The sequence below is a fragment of the Lynx rufus genome, unplaced genomic scaffold (assembly GCF_022079265.1).
Source record: "Lynx rufus isolate CCGP_SWC_20201006 ecotype Redwood Valley unplaced genomic scaffold, mLynRuf1.p SCAF_26, whole genome shotgun sequence".
NCBI classification, from domain to species: domain Eukaryota; kingdom Metazoa; phylum Chordata; class Mammalia; order Carnivora; family Felidae; genus Lynx; species Lynx rufus.
The window spans coordinates 32,529-53,347 of record NW_025814841.1 but is presented as its reverse complement, the minus strand read 5'-3'; the positions used below and the strand labels follow the sequence as shown (position 1 = coordinate 53,347).

General features: G+C 36.7%; 1 pseudogene; it reads left to right on the top strand.

Moving 5' to 3' along the window:
- Window positions 1-7,131: 7,131 nt before the first annotated feature.
- On the top strand, window positions 7,132-7,480 carry LOC124518980 (CDKN2AIP N-terminal-like protein; annotated as a pseudogene).
- Window positions 7,481-20,819: the final 13,339 nt, after the last annotated feature.

Genomic DNA, 20,819 nt, shown 5'->3' with positions numbered 1-20,819 from the left:
CCTAAAACTCTTTGACACAAAAATATTAATGCATATCCCTATACCAGACATTAATTCTGACAGATAATAGGGGAGAAAGTGTATAATTAAGGATCAAAATATACTCATCACAAAACTAAGCTACTCAAGAGGGCAAATACCACCACCAGAATCATATGCTCTTCAGCTTCAACAACTACTAACACTAATAACATTAATTAGTTGATGAAATCCGAGAAAAATATAAGATGGCTTGAGACTGCTCCTTTTTTTTCAAAGATACATGATGTTTTTGAGACAAAAGAATCAGATCTTCTGTTATATAAAATAAACCACGCACCTGAATCTGTGAGAGAGAAAAAAATGTACTCTATAAAACTGTTCTAGTGCTAAAAGTAAGCTTAAAGTTAGAATGTGTGCAGTCCTGTAAGCCATAGCTAGAAATTGCTGTGTAGCACAGATTTCCCATGCCAAGGTTGGCTTGGGCTTTCACAACATACTTAAGCAACCCTATGGAAATGTTGACAGACTGCTGGTGCTAATGGTAACTCCAACATGAGATCTAAATATATACATTTAGGAAGATTGTGAAACTACCACTCTCGCACAGTTCCATGTTTATATAAGAAGATAATCCAATTATTTAAATAGAGAAAAACAAATTGCTCACAAGCAGAGCCAGAATTTTATTCCAAAAAGAGCTTAAGTACATCTTACACTAACACTTCTTCAAAATAGCTTTACATGCTTTGTAAGGGCCATAGTGTCTGACCTGCCTAATTGCCTGTAGAAAAAAAATCTCCCCCATTTGGACTACACACAAATTATATTGTTTTTAAAAGGGGAGGATGGGAGGGATGGTGTCTATTCAATATATATTCCCATCATGCACAAGCTATTCAAGTATTCCACATGTACACCTGCTTCCTAGAATAGAAACTAGTTTGGTAACTCCTGCTTATTCCACTTTTAATTTTAAAACAATAAATGGAAGGCAAACTGGATGGCTTATTTGGTGTCATAAACACAGCCCTCAAGAAGAATCTGTGTCATAACTAACCAGATTAAAGACTCCATGTGTTTTAGATGTGGAAACTTCCATGGATCATACCACTGTGTCTGAAAATTGAGAATAAACACTGCTAGCTATGCTGTCCCAGAGAAAGGTTTCTTCAAAGATAATAAAATTTTTTTAAGCTGCATTAATGAAAAACACACTAACAAACCCTTAGGGCTGACAAACATTATTATGCAACAATTATTGAGGACTACACTGTGAAGCAAGGGAAAAAAGTGAAAGCTTTATTACATTCAATGTAGGTCACTCTTGTTAAAACCACACACACACACACACACACACACACAAACACACACACCTGAAGAGAAGTGAGAATGATTCGCTATTAAATCTCCAGACCTACAGAAGATAGTTTTCAATTTTTAAATCGATTGTCTGCATTTAACATTTATAAACAGTTTATTTTAAAATGCTTTGTCGATATGCCTCACAGCATTCCTTACCTCAGACCCAGTTTGAAATCTAGCTGCTTAACCATATTTATTCTGAGAAAATTCTGTCTACTCAGAACAAGAAGCAATGAAAAAGAGGAAAGTCAAAAAGGGTGGGGGGGGGGAAGAAAACGAACTTTGGAGAACCTAATACGTGACAAATTGCAGGCTACATGCTTTCATACTTTTTGAAAGTAATGCTTATTACTCATAATTTCTGTTTATCAAAGCGAATAAACAGATCAGAGAGTTTAAGAAACCTTTCCAAGGTCATACAGTTTGTTTGTGACAAATTTGAATCCAGCTCTCACAAAAGCCATGCTTTTTCTTTCCCCATTAAGAGATATATGCATAGCACCTAGGGGAAAAAATGCATTCTAGCATAATTAAAACTGTGAGTTTTTCAAATTAGGCTGTGCCTTTTAATTTGCTCCCTGCGCTTTGCTCTGTTTTTAGCTGCAGCAAAATAACCAAAATTCCTTTTGATGATTAGTCACTAAGAGCACTATACTAATTCTTTCCTAACGTAAGTAGGAATATATTAAGTCTCACAAACCAACCAAATTAAGATGTCATTCACAAAAACATTTCAGAGTAACACTGCTAATACAACAGAAAGGAGAACAGGGAGAAACTGAGTTACAGGGTTCTCCTAGCAGAGGTTAAAGAGAATCTCCGGAATTATAAATGGAAAGTATTTCACTGTTTGGGCATACAGCAAAAGGCCAGCACTTCTTCAGTAGGGATCTCTACTTAACAAGTTCAAAGAAAAAACAAAAAAACCTACCCAAACCATACAATTTCCTGCAAATGGGCCACTCTCCTGTCTTTGAAGACAGATGCTATCCTGGCTAAAGGGCCTTTGAAGTAACACAGCAAGCATACCTGTGTAATTAGAAAGGCTGGGGACACCATTCAAATGATCCAAAACTAGACTTTTAAGATGTGCTAAAGTGGGGAGATATGGACTAACGTTCTGATGCAGAAGAAAACTCTGTTCTAAACAGATTTGGAGACCAATTTGCCACTGCTTTCTGACCACAGTTCTCCTCCATTTCCTCCAGGCCTTGGAAGACAAAAACAAATTGCCTATTAATGAAAAACTATAAATAGTGTTTGGTCACTCTCAAAAAGTGGCAAAACTATATATGTATGTGTTTACAGACACAGATGTATAGATAGCCATAGACATGGATACATGCCTACATTTACAGATTATATACAGACGTATGCATGTACTATTTTTTCTGAACCATTTCAGTAGTGGTAGCAGACATTATGCTCTTTTATCTCTACATTTTTTCAGTGTTCACTACATATTTCCAAAAATAAGGGCATTGTCTTACATCAGCCATATTGATATAATACTATTTTCTAATCCACAGTCCATGTTCAATTATTCCAATAACGTCATTTATATCTATTTTTCTCCTACACTAGAATCCCATCCAACTTTATGCACTACATTAGACTGTCTTCTTTTTTAGTCTCCTTAATCTGGAACACCTCCTCTTTCATGAACTTGCATTTTGGAAGAGAATAGGTCAGTTATTTACAGAATGTTTACTTGGGTTTGTCTGATACTCCCTCATGATTGGCCACACATTCTTTTGATAATGTATGAAGTGATGTTGTGTCCTTTCTTGTGCATGCCAAGGAGCAACAAATGAATTCGGTTTCATTACTCATGATATTAACCTTGATCGCTTAGTTAAGATGTTATCTTCCAGGTTTCTATACTATAAAGTTATTACTTTCACCTCTGTAACAAGCAATTTTTGAAAAAATACAGTAAGATTGTATAAATATCCTGTTCCTCATAATTATGCACAATAGTTATGGTATTCTTTTTTATGCTTGCCTAAATCAACTATTACTCTGATGGTTCTCAAAGGTGATTTTCTAACTCCATCATTCCTTCTCCATCGATAAGGGAGAATTCAGTTGTTAGGAGGAGCTTCCCCTTCTCCCTCATTTGTCTGTTTTTATCAGTAGGGAACCATGGATTTTATTCAGTGGACTGTCATCTGTTACTGTATTTAATGCTCAACTTACCCTAGATTTGTTCAGTGAGAGCACTACAAGGTACCATGGTTTTTAAATTTTATTTTATGTGCATGCCACCAAGTGTTTTGGGTAAACATGAAGATTTAATTTATCCTGGAATAGCTAAGAAATAGGTGGTAATAGGAGCTGGGTATTAAAGAGAAAGCAGAAGTTTGAGGAGGATATCCCAAAGAGAGAGAGAACAGTATGTATGAGATGTATGCACAGTGTTGGGGAATGCAAGAAAAAAAATGTTTAGATCAGACAAATCTTGGCTTATTTTATTGACAATTTATCTTTCAGCCAACAGCAAAATCAACAAAAGGTGCCACTCAGTACTTAACTTGGATTCAAGGAAAAATGTGTTGAGAACACAGAAATTATTATGTTACTGGGGAGTTTATAATAGAATACAGAAACTGTGACCCTAGAAATATAATTGAAGACTTCAGGAATGTGTATTTTTTTTAAGTTTGAAAGGAAACAGTTTTGGATTTTAGAATAGGGGTTAAGAGGATATTTTAAAAATAAGAATCTACTTGTATAATCCCAAAGGGGAAAAAAATGAGTGACATTCTACAGAAATCAAATTGGTTTGATAGCAAGTTCCCCAATAAATTCAAACATTTCAAGCAACATATACAACAGTATATACTCAGGAGAAAAATAATCACAAATGAAATGTGAAGGAGGTTACAGTTTCTTAAGGTTTATGAATTGTTTTAGAGCAAAATTAACAAAAAGGAAAAGTTAAACCCAACTATTAAGATATGGGTAACATTACATGAAAGAGACAAATTTTTATTTTCTGCTTTCCTTTTTATAATTGTTAAAAATAAAGACCTTCAAAGTGAAGGAAAATCAAGTATGGCTTAGGAAAAAATTTTGAAAAATAAGATATGCAAGAAGATGTTAATTAATTTTATGTTTATATTCATTAATTTTGAGAAGTTAGTTTTTGAAAAAATGAAACAAGAATTTAAAGAAGAGAGTTTGATTTTCAGTAAACTGAACCTCAAAATCTCCAAATTCTAGATGAGGTTTTAGGACATCAGAGTTGTAAACACTTTTGGTTTAGAACAATTATTATAAACATATCCTGGTATTTTTAAGTCACTAAGAATAAGTCCTATCAAAACTAGGTTCATTATTTAAAAAAAAATGTATCATTCCCGTTCTCTCCCTGTTATATATCAATATCCCTATGCACACATAGATCTATGAATAGAAATAAAGGCATGGAAATGCACACATATAATTTTGATAAACTATTTGAAAGTAAGGACATCACAATACTTCAGGTGAAATTTAGCATACTCCTTCTGAGAATAAGATCATTGTCTTATGTAATCATAATACCATTGCAGGACCTCAGCAATTTAACATCGGTAAAATATTACTAATATGCTGTGAATATTCACATTTCCTCAACTATTCCAAAATTGTCCTGTTTTTCCCATCTATCCAGAAACCAATCAAATGTGCACTGCATTTGGTTTGTTTCCTGGGTCCTTTTAATTAGGAATACTTCATCCATTATTCTTTGTCCTTCTAGACATTGAGATCCTTTAGAGCTCAGGCCAGTTATCTTGTAGACAATCTTACAATATTGCATTTGAATGACTGTGGCCACATAATTAGATTAACCATTTTGCCCTCATTAATACAATAATTTTATTAAGGCAGGGATCATCACCATCCTAACACCATTAGGTGAAAGTTTATTGGGAAAAAATATTGCCCAGGAGATTACTTATTAATTCCAAAGGGGGAAGTATGCCTTTATTTCACAAGCAGACCAGAGTATACCTCATTAAAACTTACCACATTCAGGCCAGGGACCAAACACTGCCCACAACAGACAAGGAAAGCCGCTACAGACAACTGGCCTGAAGGGTAGAGTGGCCAGGACAAAAGAGCAGAGTGTACACAGCATACATTGCAGATACTCCTCAAATGCTAGACCCTGGGAACAGGGGACACTACACTGCGGGTCCTAAAGAACCTCTTCTTCAGAAGACCATTACCCTCAAGACCAGGAGACATAGCTGATTTTCCTAACACAGGAACAGACACTCAGATAAAATAAGATAGAGAAATTTGTCCCAAATGAAGGATTAGGACAAGGCCATAGCCAGAGACCTAAGTGAAAGCGAAATATGTAACATGCTTGATAGAGAATTTAAAGTAATTATCACAAAGATACTCAGGGGACTTAACAGAAGATTAGAAGACATGAGTGAGACCCTTAACACAGAAATAAGGAATAACACAGAGATAAAGGGATCCATCTATAAAATGAGAACCAGGCATAATGGAATGAACAGCAGGCTGGAAGGAGCAAAGAAACAAATTAATAACCTAGAAGACAGAGTAATGAAGCTAAGCAAGGAGAAGAAAAAAAAGGCAAAACAAGAAGAGACTTAGGGAACTCAGTGACTCCAACTAATGTAATAACATTTGCATTATAGGAGCTGGAGAAGGGAGAGAAAAGGGGGCCAAAAATTTATTTGAAGAAATAATAGCTGAAAACTTTTCCTAATCTAGGGAAGGAAACAAATATCCAGATCCAGGAGACACAGAGAACGCCCAACAAAATCAACAAAACCAGATCCACACCAAGATACATTATAATTAAAATGGTAAAATATAGTAATAAAGACAAAATATTAAAAGCAGCAGGCAGGACAAAAGAAGATAATTATGTACATGGGAAATTCCATAAGGCTATCAGGGGATTTTTCAGCAGAAACTTTCCAACCCAGAATGGAGTGGCATGATACATATAAAGTGCTGAATAGGAAATAGGTGCAGCAAAGAATATTCTATACAGTAAAGCTATCATTCAGGATAGAAGGAGAGATAAAGAGTTTCTCAAACAAAAGCTGAAAGAGTTCATGACCACTAAACCAACCTTACCTGAAATGTCAAAGGAGACTCTGAATGGAAAGGAAAAGACAATAAAAGTAAGCAAAGTGGGAAGCACAAAAGCAGTAAAAATAAGTAGATCTCTAAAAATCAGTCAAGGGATTCACAAAATTAAAGGATGGAAGGGTATGACACCATAAACCTAAAATGTGGAGTGGAAAGAAGAATGGGTTCAAACTTGAGCGACCATCAACTTAATCTAGACTGCAACATGCAGATGTTATATACAAGCCTAATGATAACCACAAATCAAAAAACAATGATATGCAAAAAATGAAGAGAAAGGAATCCAAATACATCACTAAAGAAAGCCCACAGAGAAGAGAACAAGAAACAGAGAAGAACTACAAAAACAATCATGAAACAAAAACAAAATGGCAATAAATACATACCTATTAATAACTACTTTGAATGTAAATGGACTAAACGCTCCAATCGAAAGACAAAAGATGATAGAATGAGTAAAAATACAAGACCCATCTATATGCTGCCTATAAGATACTTATTTTAGACCTGAAGACACCTGCAGATTGAAAGTGAGGGGATGGAGAAACCTCCATCATGCAAATAGGAGTGAAAAGAAAGCCAGGGTAGCAATACCTAATATCAGACAAAGGAGACCTTAAAACAAAGACTGTAGGGGTACAGGCTTCAGTGGCAGAGGGCTCCATGTTGGGTAGTGAGGTGGCTGCTGTGGTGGAAGAGCTGGTTTTGGGGGTGTGGCAGGCAGCCAACTAAGAACAGTTTTGCTCCCATTCGAAGAGTGAGAAGAAATTGGAGGTTCACATGGAATTCATCCCGCGCCATTTGCCTGACTACTGCGACTCACCCAATGGCGGTGGCTGCTTGGCCCAGCTTCTGTCCCTCTCCGTGGTGTAAGGCCAACTACCTCTTCCTGGGTTGCAGTTACAACAAAGACCTTTTAGACAAAGTGATGGAAATGGCTGCTGGATTTGAAGTGGAAGACCTGCCACAGTTTACTACCAGAAGTGAATTAATGAAAAAGCATCAAAGCTAAGGCAAAAGATTCATCACATTTTCAACATCAGCAACAGGCTTAGGAAGGAGGCTGGGATGAATGTGACACTGACCACAGCAGCTCTCTTAAGATTCCTGATATTTCCAACATGTAGGAAAGAGACAGTTGGAATGACAGTCTTGTCTAGATTGGAATTTTAAAAGGTCTTGTGCTTCCAGTAGCCATCATTCTAAAAGTGTGCATGGATATTTATGTACTTATAAATCATGTACTTTTTTATTTTCACTTTTTGAATGTCAAACTTTGTCAAAATTCCTATTTTTTATGGTGATATAATAATTGCGGGTAATGAATTTTACAATGTGGAGTTTCCCCTCCCCCCCCAAAAAAAAACAATTTTAAATGTTTTATTATTTATTTTTGAGAGTGAGAGAGACAGAGCACAATCAGGGGAGGGGTAGAGGGAGAGGGAGAGGGAGACACAGAATCTGAAGTTGGCTCCAGGCTCTGAGCTGTCAGCACAGAGCCCAACGCAGGGCTCAAACTCAAGAATCGTGAGATCATGACCTGAGCCAAAGTTGGACGCTTAACCAAATGAGCCACCCAGGCACCCCAACATTTGCCATGACATGACTGGAGCTGGAGAATACAATTCTAAGTGAAATAAGTCAAAGAAAGACAAATACCACATGATTTCACTCATATGTAGAATATAAGCAACAGAAAAAAAATGATAAAGGGAAAAAAAGAGAAACAAGCCAAGAAACAAGCTCTTAACTGTAGAGAACTGATGGCTACCAGAGGGGAGGTGGGTAGGGGATGGGCAAAATAGGCAAAATAACTTTGTACTCGTTTTGATGAGCACTGGGTGGTTCATGGAATAGTTGAATCACTATACTGTACACCTGCAACTAATATAACACTGTATGTAACTATAGTGGTATTTAATTTTAAAAAAAGAAAAAATAGACACAAAAATGTTAACATAGTTAATGCAAAGAGGTAAAATGAATCAATCTTCTTTATACTCTGCAGTACTTCATAAATGTCTTGGAATGAACATACTTTTTTAATAGGAACAATGCCATTTTGAAAATAAAAGGTAACAGGGGCGCCTGGGTGGCGCAGTCGGTTAAGCGTCCGACTTCAGCCAGGTCACGATCTCGCGGTCTGTGAGTTCGAGCCCCGCGTCAGGCTCTGGGCTGATGGCTCAGAGCCTGGAGCCTGTTTCCGATTCTGTGTCTCCCTCTCTCTCTGCCCCTCCCCTGTTCATGCTCTGTCTCTCTCTGTCCCAAAAATAAATAAACGTTGAAAATAAAAGGTAACAGCAATTATTCTGCCTTAAAATGCTTTAAAAATTTTTTAAAGAATAATTTGGTTTTTAAAAATAATTTTGGTACCAAATTACAATGGACCCCTTCAATTCATTTCTTAGGTTTTACTTATCCAGAGTTTCACATATGGAATCCAGAAAAAACAAATCCTTCATTTACACCAATGATTTACATGAAAGAACAAAGGAGGACACATGCCCTTTCAACCACATGCACTGAATGCTCATGCTCAGCCATGAAGAGGAACTAATTGGACAGGGAAGAGTTACTGTCTCTTTAAAAGACACATAAAATCCTAATTTGCTTAAAATACACACAGGAACCCAAAGGCCTTAATAGCCTTAATTACAATTTCCTCCAAGTAGAACATTTGTAAGCCTTAGATCCCTTTACCAAGTTTATTGCCAATAATTAGGCAAAATACACAGAACTGAAAGTGTGTGCATTTGTGTGTGCTTAAGTTTAATAGAATCAAGAAACATTTGTGTCATTTGGTCACAATTTTCAATACAGAATGCAAATAGAAAAGGAAGAGAGATGGAAGAATTCACAATAGGTAAAAGAAAAAAAAGTATTTCTAGATTAGCTCAACATCTAAATAGAGCATTTGGATCTTGTCCATTCAAATTATTTGTTTTAAGTATTCTTAAACTTTCCAAAAACATATTTTGAGAGACAGCTGAGACCAAGGTTGGTTTTGAAAACTGCAGAGCTATATGAGCAAGTAACACTTGAAAGCCTTGTTTGCAAAATGTGGTTCTCAGCCCTGTAGCAGCAGCATCACCTGGAGGCAGAATCTCAGGCCTCACTCCACACCTGGTGAACTGAAATCATTTTAAAACACGGTCCCTGGTTGATTCTGCACATTGCTTTAAGGCATTCAGATCAAGGTTCTGAATGTAATACCCCCCTCCTCCCACCAAAAAAAGTATTAAGGTGGGGCGCCTGGGTGGCGCAGTCGGTTAAGCATCCGACTTCAGCCAGGTCACGATCTCGCGGTCCCTGAGTTCGAGCCCCGCGTCAGGCTCTGGGCTGATGGCCTGGAGCCTGTTTCCGATTCTGTGTCTCCCTCTCTCTCTCTGCCCCTCCCCCATTCATGCTCTGTCTCTCTCTGTCCCAAAAATAAATAAAAACGTTGAAAAAAAATTAAAAAAAAATAAAAAAAAAGTATTAAGGAAAATAAATCTCTGTACCTGAAAGCACTAAAATTATCTTTGTGCATCCCTATACATAGATTAAAATTGATTCAAAGGAGAATCTTATAGATATGTCTATCAGGAAAGCCAAAAGTCAAAAATGAAGTAGAATCTATTTTATTCTCTCAATATTAAACTGCAATTGAAAATGTGTTGATGTGCAAGAGAAAGGGTAAAAGATGTATTTCCCAGGGTTATTAGTTGATCATATTCAATCTACAGTATGGGAAATTACTAGGTCATAAAGTACAATCATAGTCAAGTACAGGCTACATAATAAAAATATCTTCCAAAGAATTGAAAAATAAGCTTTAGGAGTACACTAAATAATGGAAAACAAACAAAAATTAGGCAGTTTAAAGTTAAGGTTTTCAAGTTTTCATTCATTGAAATTTACCACTCTCATATTGGAATTTACCCTAAATTTACAACCCACACAGATCTGGCACCGATCAGAGTCTAATGGGTCTTGCCACATTGGATCAGACTCATGATCCTTCCTGTCCAGGATTCTGATGATGGCACCAGGGGACATGCTGTGGGGAGAATGGCTGTTCTTTGATGTCAACCTCAAAGGTTAGGAGTGTACCCAAAACATCCTAGTTCCCTGTAATAACCCATTATGAATCTGTAATCCACAAATTTAGTTAAATCATTTTTGAGGTTATTTATATTTTCCACCCCTACTTCCTCTTAGAGTAATCAGTTCCATAAGTTTATAACTAGTTGGGTAAGGTGATATTTTACAGTGCCACTGCTCACCCCATCTTGGAATAAAGTAGTGTTCTTACCATCGATACTATTCATATCCGTGCCATCAAAAAAACATGGCCATATCTCTCCCCAACACTTGTGTCTATAGATTCCTATTGTTCTTCTTTACTCCCCATGGATAGGTACTATGTATATTGACCTTTTTATAATCTTTCTTGTATCTTCTCCAATTTCATGATAGATCTTTGGTAGGGATTATCGGTCCATAACAAGGAATGGGTATGCTATTCATTTGTTTAAAGATAAGAGAATGCTCTCTACCTAATTTCAAAATTCATTTCCTGATGATTTAAAACCTTAAAATTCTCAGGGATCTTGTAAACCCTCAATACTAATAACTTCAATATAAACTAGAAACTTCATATCCCACACTTATTCACTTTTTGTTTTTTGTTTTTGTTTTGTTTTTGCCTTTATCCTTATATTTTTCCGCCACTGTGAACATAAATTCATCTGCCTGTTCCTATTGTCTGTATGCTCAGGTAAGCTCAAGAGCTTGCCCTAAGTTTTTCCCATTGGCTTGGCCTTCTACTACCTGGTAGAGATCAATGTTGATAGCCAAAAATAGAATCTGTATATGCTTATAAATTAGTAAGCTAATTTAAAACTACACTGATCAATCTTTAGGATGCCCAGTTTGTTACATATTTCCTTTGTAGAAAAATGCCCCATTACACCTGTGATTCCTAGGCCTAAATTAGTTTGTGAACCCTAATAGAAGCCTAAGTACCCTCTTCAATTATATGGTAACAGTGGGTTTTTAGACATAAAATTACATCACTCTTTTCTGATATACATACATATTTAAATTCTTCAGTGTGACTAATAACTGAGCATGATTAGTCTTAGAAAAAAGAAAACATTATTCTCCCCAGATTACTTAGATGTCCGTGGTACTATTTCACATTCTAAAAATAAAAAACCAAGTGACATCACCCATGAGTGTATTACAAGGACTACCTTGAGAAATTTTTTACTCTCTACAATCTGAACCCATGTGGTAAAGTAACAAGAACTTCAGTCACAAAGATTTTCCCCTTGACCACACTTGTCAGGCTCCTTCCTGTTCCTCTTCTTTTTGAGTAGGCCTTGACCTTGGACCTGACCTTGCTGGGCCTGCATAGGCCAATGTGGCAAGAATCCTGCTAAGTGAGTTTAGAGAGAATCCTCCTCAATTCTTGACGTCTGATCACATTCCTCATCCTCCACCCTTAATATCTGATCACTTTGGCCTACCTTTATCAATAATCCTTTAAGTTAGCAAGAATATTGCCCTACCCTCAGTATTTCCTTTTACTAAGTTTGTCCCCATGACCCTCTCCCCAGCCTAATCCTTGACTGTAAATCTCCATTTCTTTCCTGGTTGTATTCAGAATTGCACCCAGTTCTAGACCAAAGTCTCTTTTCTTCAGTTGCAGTGATTCCTGAATACAATATGCTTTTACAACTATAACTATTGTCCAGCTCTAGTTCTCTTTGACAACCACAAACCAACTGTCAGCATCCATAAAACTTTTGAAGGTGAGGCTACAGAAAAAAGGAAATGTACTCTTCTAGAGAAGCACATTCTCCTAACTTCCACCACCCACTTGGGTGCAGGAGAAGAACTGGAGAGGAAATTAAGAGAGTTAGAAGGGAAGGTCCATCCTGAGGCTGAAATCTGAGAGTTAGGAGATGACTAAAAAAGATCTCCAAGAAGTGTCCAAAAACATCTAGAAGTGTCATCTATAGAGCAGGATAAAGATATTTTCTGACAGGTAGGTCTCGAAAATATATATCCTTTGTACTCTTTCTCAGTAAGTTACTGAAGAATATGCTCCACAGAGAATTAAAAATTAAAAAAAAAAAAAGATGGACGGAATCCAGGAAACAAGGCATCAAACACAAGTTAGAGACAAAAGGAATCCCCAAGATGATGGTGAAGGAAAATGGCAGGATGAGATCTATGAAGGAGGCGGTAGGGCAATCAGTCCAGATTGCAGGAGATCAAACTCTGCAAGAAGTTTCCTCCAAAGGTTACAATTAATAAAATAATTATCTTCTCACACTCTAGGAAGAAATTTAGGAAGACCAAAGAAAGTTTATAGTTGAATTAAGGATGTCTGTATAGAATAGAAACCATCTCCAGAGAAAACAAGTAACACAGGGTAGGAAATGCAAAAATATATGTGCACTATGTAACTCAGCTGTGCTTGCATGGTTATAGAAATAGAAACACAAGGTATTCATCCTTCCAAAACTATCCTCTAACTCTACTGGGAGGATGGGGAGGGGTAGCATACTTGTGTACAGTGAGGAAGGAACGTAGTGAGAGTAGGCTAAATCCTTATCTCCCACAGGGGGAACTGAATACATAATGCTTGAAACTAAAAAGTAGAGGAGGAGTAATAAAAGCATATTATAAAGAGTTATGAACATAAATACCCAAGATTCTAGAAGAGTTCAAAGTATGGAATGACTAAGTCATGGGGATAAAGGTACAGTATAGGAATATAGACAATGGTATTGTAATAGGGTTGCAGAGTGACAGATGGTAGCTATACTTATGGTGAGCACAGTGTAACAGGTCACGCTGTCGAATCAAATCACGATCTTCCACACGTGAAACTAACATAACATTATGTGTCAACTATACTTTAATAAAAAATTAAAAGAGTTGAAAGTACTTGGGGAAAAGGAGGCAGGAGGGCATTGGGACAAGGACAGTTTTTCAAAAGAAGCCTGGTCGAATTATTGGACTCCAAACCATATCTTGTGTATAACTTTGATTAAAAACAAAATATTAAGACAAAAAAATATGCTTATTCTTATATTTGTAATGAGTGATTTATCCATACTTAGGAAATTCTATTTTATAGAATGAAGTTAGAAGAAATTTCAAACTAACGATTCCATTACACAGCATTTACAAATTTAGAGAGAAATATGTAGCCGAATGTTAAAATACTACAATATAAGTCCAGATATTTTCTAATTGCTACCAATTATAAAAGTAACAAAAAAGCCTTTACAATCTGAGGGCTCATTCTAAAGTATCTTGCTTCATTCAGCAATTGAAGAAAACTTAATTTTTTTGACGTAGAGGAAAACAAAATATAATTTGCTATAATGTTTGTATTTACTGCATTGTGGATAAAGTTATAGCCTGAATTCATACTTGTATTTTCTTAATAAAAGGGGACTTCACTTACACTTCACTTCAATCTTAGCAGAAAACGAGAGTCTCAAGACCAACAAACAGTTCAACCTTATTTCATGATGAGACTCTTTTGGGGTGGTAAATGAGCTCTTTTATTTTCCTTGAGGGGGAAATGAGGGCATCAGTCATCTAAGTTACTGTGATGCATTTTTTAAGTTTATGAGAGAGAGCTCATGCACAAGTAGGGTAAGGGCAGAGAGAGAATCCCAAGCAGTCCCCTCGCTGGGCAATGCCCCACATAGGGCTCCACCACACCAACCAGGAGATCATGACCTGAGCTGAAATCAAGAATTGGACTCGTAACCAACAGAGCCACCCAAACACCCCTGTCATGATACATTCTTATATCAAATATTGAGTTTACAAGGAAAGAATGCCTATATTAATGATACATGGCATTTGTTATAAATCCTTCTCACACTGTGGCATATTAACCAATATTTCCCAAATTTCCCTTAGGTCAACATTAGAGACCTCAAGCGGCCAACCAAATTAACTAGGACCACATCAAACAAAACCAGGCCACACAGAAGTACTTTCCTACACAAGAGACAAAACAATACATGTATGATTTCAACAGTTTCTCAAGCTGTTCCAGTGTTGGCTGAAACTTATAACTTTCCAGACTTCGCAAAAATGCGGATATTATCCAGGCCTGAGGAGTTTCATATTCAGTAAGAATTAAATCTTTTTGTTCCTCTTTGCCAAGACGTCTCAAAGTCTTAAATGAGAATGGGAAAGGGGGTAGGGAAATGATAGAAAATCCAGATAAAGCATTAAAAATAAATTCATGTATCACCAAATGTGAAGATTTTTTCCCGTAAAACATGAAGAATCTAAAACCACCAGCACCCTGAATTTCATGCCTTCACGATCGATTAGAGAACTTGGTTTTTATATTTAACAATTCCTACTTTAAAAAAACAGACTTCATGCCAGCCCAAGAATTGCACATCTTAATGCATATGTTTAAAATAGTTTTGAAAACTGATGTATGGTGGTATATACACTTAAATAAGTGTAGCCAATGCAATATAGATTATTTTAAATATAAATACAAGAGAAGGATCAACTTAATACAAGATTTATTATTTCTGGTCAGTGAACCTCATAGTCACTAATATTTTCAAGCCTAACAAAAGGAATACAACTCACAATGTTATAGTGAGCTACCTGGCACTGAGTCTTGTTACTAATAAAATACTACCCTTCCCAACTCTTATTTTTATTGGATCTTCTGCAAAGCTGACCCACACTCCATGGTAGCCTTTTCCTTTTGTGGGCTTCCCTCAACCTTTGGGTCTGAGCCACACTGTAGTCACATGGTCATGTGCTTTTAAACTTCCCTTTGAGAGTTTCTATTTTTCACACTGTTCATTCAAATCAAGCTGGTGAGAAAGACCACAATCACCTCCTTTTATTAACTTTTTGTTATTCTCTGTGATAATGACAATATCAGTCTTAGGAAGTGCTAAAGCACTTGCCAATTGAGTGCATGTTAAGGATATGACAGCCACATTTTTTTTTCCTTGCAAATATAGTAATCCCCTATTGGTATGTAATGTTCTTCTCAAGATGTTCTTTAAAAGAATAGATTTTGGTGCCTTTTAGTACTAGTGATAGGAAGACTAATAGGTAACTTACCTTACCAGGTGTCAGACATTACTCGTTGCCTACCATTCTTTCAGGATCCCACTTTTCTTCAAGGAGGCAATAGGAGGCATTGATTGCATGGCACTCCAGGCAAGGGACAAGGGTTTATGTCTGCTGGGGCTCTCTCTCATTTTTTATAAGAAACCAATAACTTTTCTGGAAGCTCTATCCAAGAGACTTCTGCTTATAGGTCAGAGACCAACACCTTACATCCATCCTGAACTTCCATCCCTCACCACAGTTAGTTGCCAACACCTAAAATCTTCACTCTCCAATGTCCCCTTCAGTCTCTCTCCCGCATTTTTATGACCATATTTCTCACTGCAGAACTTGGGCTTTCCACACGTCTACACACTTTCATGCTTCCAACTCTCCCTTCTATCTGATCTTTCCTCTAACTATGCTTCAAGAGGGATTTAAGAATTCAATACAAGTATTACCACTTCCCTTGTTTAAAAGTTCACTATAGTCTCCATTACTCCAAAACCAAGCCCACCCAGTCTTATCTCCAAGCTAGATTTCATCCCTCCACAAAACACCAGCTCTAAATTCTTGGGCTTCTGTTTTCACTCTTCACCATTAATCCCTAGAATACCTCACCCCTATTTGACTTTATTTTTCTAGTTACTTAATATGCCTAATTCAAGGCTCTTATATGGCTCTATTTCATTCATTTAGTCATTCAACAATTATGATGTCTGTAGTATATAGAACATAAGGAATAATGACAAGTAAATGACACCATTTCCTAACTTAAAAAGGAATATGCAGTCCCCTCCAGGAAGCTGCCTCTGATATTCTTTAACCACTTTGAAGGGTTAAAGGGTCACTGTACTATGCCCCTGAGACATGCTAGAGTATCTTCTATTACTATATTTGTTACATTATGATGAAACTACCCAGCTGTCTGTCTCTCCCAGTAGAAGAAAAGTTCTTCAAAGGCAAATATCACCTCCTGTATATTTTGATGTGCCCAGAGTCTACCTCAGTGTTTCACATCTAGTATAGATGTTTGCTATTAGTTCAGAATATATTGCTAAAACGCAGCACCTTTCAACTAACAAGCTGTAACATACATACCTTTTACTTGGCTTGTTAGAAAATAAGGCTCCCAGTTTCCAGGAGCAAACAGTCTAATTTAACAAGATATGTATTCCAGATAAGCCAAATTTAGTGCAACATTAAATAATAAAGGGAAAAATCACTAAAGTTTTATCTCAATCATTTTAAACAATTTTATGACAATGTTTTATATATTTGAAAGGCTAATCAATTGTATCTCTTTGCCAAACAAATCATTAACCAATGTACTGAGACAGTCTGACTCACTGAGATATGTAAATAAACTTTTTCTCCCCAAACCTGCCCCTTCTGCTATCCTGAGTTTTCGCTTTCTAGTCAAGTATCAGCTCTCTAGGTATTGAACATAGTCCATAAATGAAAGTCAGTCAAAATTTATTATAGTTCTTTCAGATATGAAGCCCAGTTCTTTTTACTTTAAAACATCAACTTGAATTGAATGCAAAGTCATTCCTCCCCTCCCCACACATAAGCAGGAAAAATCTAATTCTGCAACAGCTTGGAGTACACAGAGTTTGGATCCATTAAGTCCTCAGTGTGCTACAGAGAGAAAAGAGCTATATCTTCCACTTAAAGGGCAGGGTTCTAGCCCTTTCCCTGGTTGGTCTTAATGGCCTTGGGAAGAAAAGTGATGACTTCATCACTATTATCAAAAAGCACTCTGTTGTGGACGGGTTAATACCCATGCCAACTTCCCTTCACTTGGTTGCTCCCTTTACAGATCACACCACATTTTCCAGCTAACACTGCATTCACACTGTATCCTCCAATCCAAGAGTTAGCCAGTCCCATCCTTACCATGTACAAAGGTTCTGTCAAGACCATAGCCCCTAACCTCACCCACCCTGTAATCCAACACACAGGTTCTGTCTCCAGCGCCTTCTACAGGAAGTTCCATCTCTATCTCCTTTCTCTTCCTTAGGCAGCACACAGGGAAAGCAGCTGTGTACCACCCAAGCAGATTTCCCACACTGGCAGGAAAAGGCTCTCCCCTTTCTGTCCATAGCAACTCAATTTCAAAGTGGTTTTCTTCAAGTTACCACCTTGGCCTTTGGGAGAAGAAACACTTCATCTTCATTCCCAAGCTCCCAAATGTGTATGACAGTTTGTGTGTGCAAGGATGTAAACCCATACAAAGAATCAGAAATTGATATAAAATAACAGTAGTTGTGCCTAGAGAAGGGTAATGAATGGGGACATGCTTTTCATGAAGCTGTATTTGTGTATAATGAGCATAACTACAATGAGAAGCAGAGAAAGATGGAGAGAGGAAATAAGGGAGGTAGACTGATTCCTTATAATGAAATGATTCCATCATCAAGTTTTCAGAGGCTTAGCACTCAATATTACTGTTTAGTAATTTACTCTTCAGAAATAGTGAGAAGAGATTCTCTTCAACATTAGTGCAGAGGAACAAAATTATATCACTTTAATCAAATGCAGAAAATTCAGAATAGAAAAAAAAAAATCCTAGTACTTAAGCATCCCTGAGGAACACGCCACATTGCCCCCAGAGCCCATTCTAAAAACGAAGCTTAGAAAACACCAGCTTCTGGTTAAAGTCAATCAACCCACAAACAACAGAGTCTTTGTCAAGGAAACCTGAGTTCAAGTGCATGAGGATCAGATAAAACACAACACATGGCATCTGAACTAAAATGATATGCTTTGATTTTAGATTAAAAGTTAAGAAACCAGCAGAATGCAAACACTTAAGAGAAAGGATGTACAAATAAAATTAAGATTGGCTTCCTCTTAGGTGGTGACAGTTGAACAGAAAAGTGGCAATATTAAAGGTGTTGCAGAGCAGTCCTATAAACATTTTTTATCTGTAAATCCACAATATATATGGTTCCATTTAATAGGACGTTGTGTTACAGCCACAGATAGATATTCATAACCAAGTGTTTAGAAAATGCATTGTTTAGGAGACTATCGATATTAAAAAAAAACTATTAATTTGGAAAGGCACATGGCCCTGCAAGTGGTCTTTAAGGCCTGTATCCTATACAGGGAGGAGGAAGTGGTCGATGGAAGGAGTTATGTAGGGCTGTGTCTCAATTACGGCTGTAAAACCAGTTACCCAAATTCTTTTAGAACCTCTCGTTAGAAGCTACTCAGATTACCCAAGATAATAAAAAGCCAGGAAGCATAGGGCTCTTTTGACCACACATTAAACATGAATTAAGTTACTGAAATTTCATGGTGGATAGCCCCAATATGATATGTTGCTGTGTTTAAAGGTAGGAGAATTTAACGATTTTATACACTGAGGATACTTCTGAAGAAAACAAGTTGACACATACTTAACTCCAAAATTCTCTCCAAACTTGGAGAAAACTTGGATTAAGTTGCCTCAATAAAATAAAAATTATACTAATCTGAAGACATGCACAGGGTTATTCTTTGCATCAGTTTTCTCCCGTGCAACATTCTTCTCGAGGTTAGAAAGAGACTTCAAAATATGGAAAGAGAGAATACTAGAATGAATCCTGCAGTGTTGGATTAGAATTGGAAGCCATGACATAATGAAGTCATTATTTTTAACATGTACATATATGTATATGAATACATGTATATAGTTCCTAGTTTTGTTTGCTTAGAAGCAATCTAAACCCCCATACACAGGAAAGTAAAAGAATAAATTATGATATATCCACACAAGGTACAATGCAGCCATAAAAAAATAATGAGGAAGATCTGTAAATGGGTAGGATTTCCAGGATATATGGTTAGGTTAAAAAAAAACACACAATAAAAAATCTAATGTATATTACTGTTGATAGCTGGATAAAAATGGGAAATAAGATGAATAAACCTGAAACTTGTCAGATTGGTTACCTGTAGTCAGCAAGTGAAATGGAGTGGAAACAGGATAGAAAGGATAGGGTGTACCAAGTACATACACCTCTTTTGTATTGATCTGACTTTCAGAATCATGGGAATATTTGACATCCTTAAAAAATGAAAACAACAAGGATAGGGAAGAGGAAACCACCCCCCATTACCCTCCCCCACAAAAATAACAAAACCAGAAACAAATCAATCTAACTGAAATTCAAATGAATAAGAGAACCATACTGAGGTGGAAGGGGAACTCAAGTAATTTTTGAACACAGTATTTTTACTACATTTCCTTAAGCTAAAGACAAAGAGAACTCTACACCAATACTGAGTCTTAGTACACTTGTTTTGCATTTTATGTATTTTAGCATTTCTAAAAGTATCCTATTTTAGAATTGAGCAAATAGGTAAATATCCTATGAATGACAGGTTTCTCAAGGTTAGAAAAGAGACTTCAAAATATAGAGAGAACACTAGAATGAACCTTGCAATGTTGGATTAGATTTGGAAGTCATGACAGCATGAAGTCATTTTTGATATGTACATATATGTATATGAATACATGTGTGTATACACAAACACACATGCATTATTTCCCAGTTTTGTTTGCTTAGAAAATCTGTAAGTAATGACATCCTAATAGCAATGAGCATAACTAGCATCCAGAGTTTGTTTTCTAAACACCATTCTCAACCCCAAGGAGCTAGGTCTCCCTGGGGAAATGACTAATACAAAGACTGGATCAGAGACAGAACAAAGTCAGCCTGAGATATCTTGTGCCAGAAAGAAGTCTTCAAAGAATGATGGGAACACGTCAAAAAGACCAGAAGAGCTCAGAGTGGCCCAATCTGGGACAATTTGAACAGAATAAATAACAGTAAGAGATCATAATCCACAGAACAATAAACAATGAATCTGTACTGCTGCCAATGAATAAATGGAGAAAAGAAAGTTCTTCTTTGCAGAATTCCAACTAATGAATATAGAATAAATGAGGAATTTCCTACTTGGAAATCACTGTAGTAATAATCATTTCAAGCACTAGAAAAAGCTACTGAGTAAATGTACCATTTAAAAAAACATTTTAGGGGCCCCATGGGGTGGCCCAGTTGGTTGAGTGACCAAGTCTTAATTTCTGCTTAGGTCATGATTGTAAGGTCATGGGATCAAGCCCTGCTTTGAGCTCCATGCTGAGCAGGGGGCCTGCTTAAGATTCTCTCGAAAGAAAGGAAGAAAGGAAGAAAGGAGGAAGGAAGGAAGGAAGGAAGGAAGGAAGGAAGGAAGGAAGGAAGGAAGGA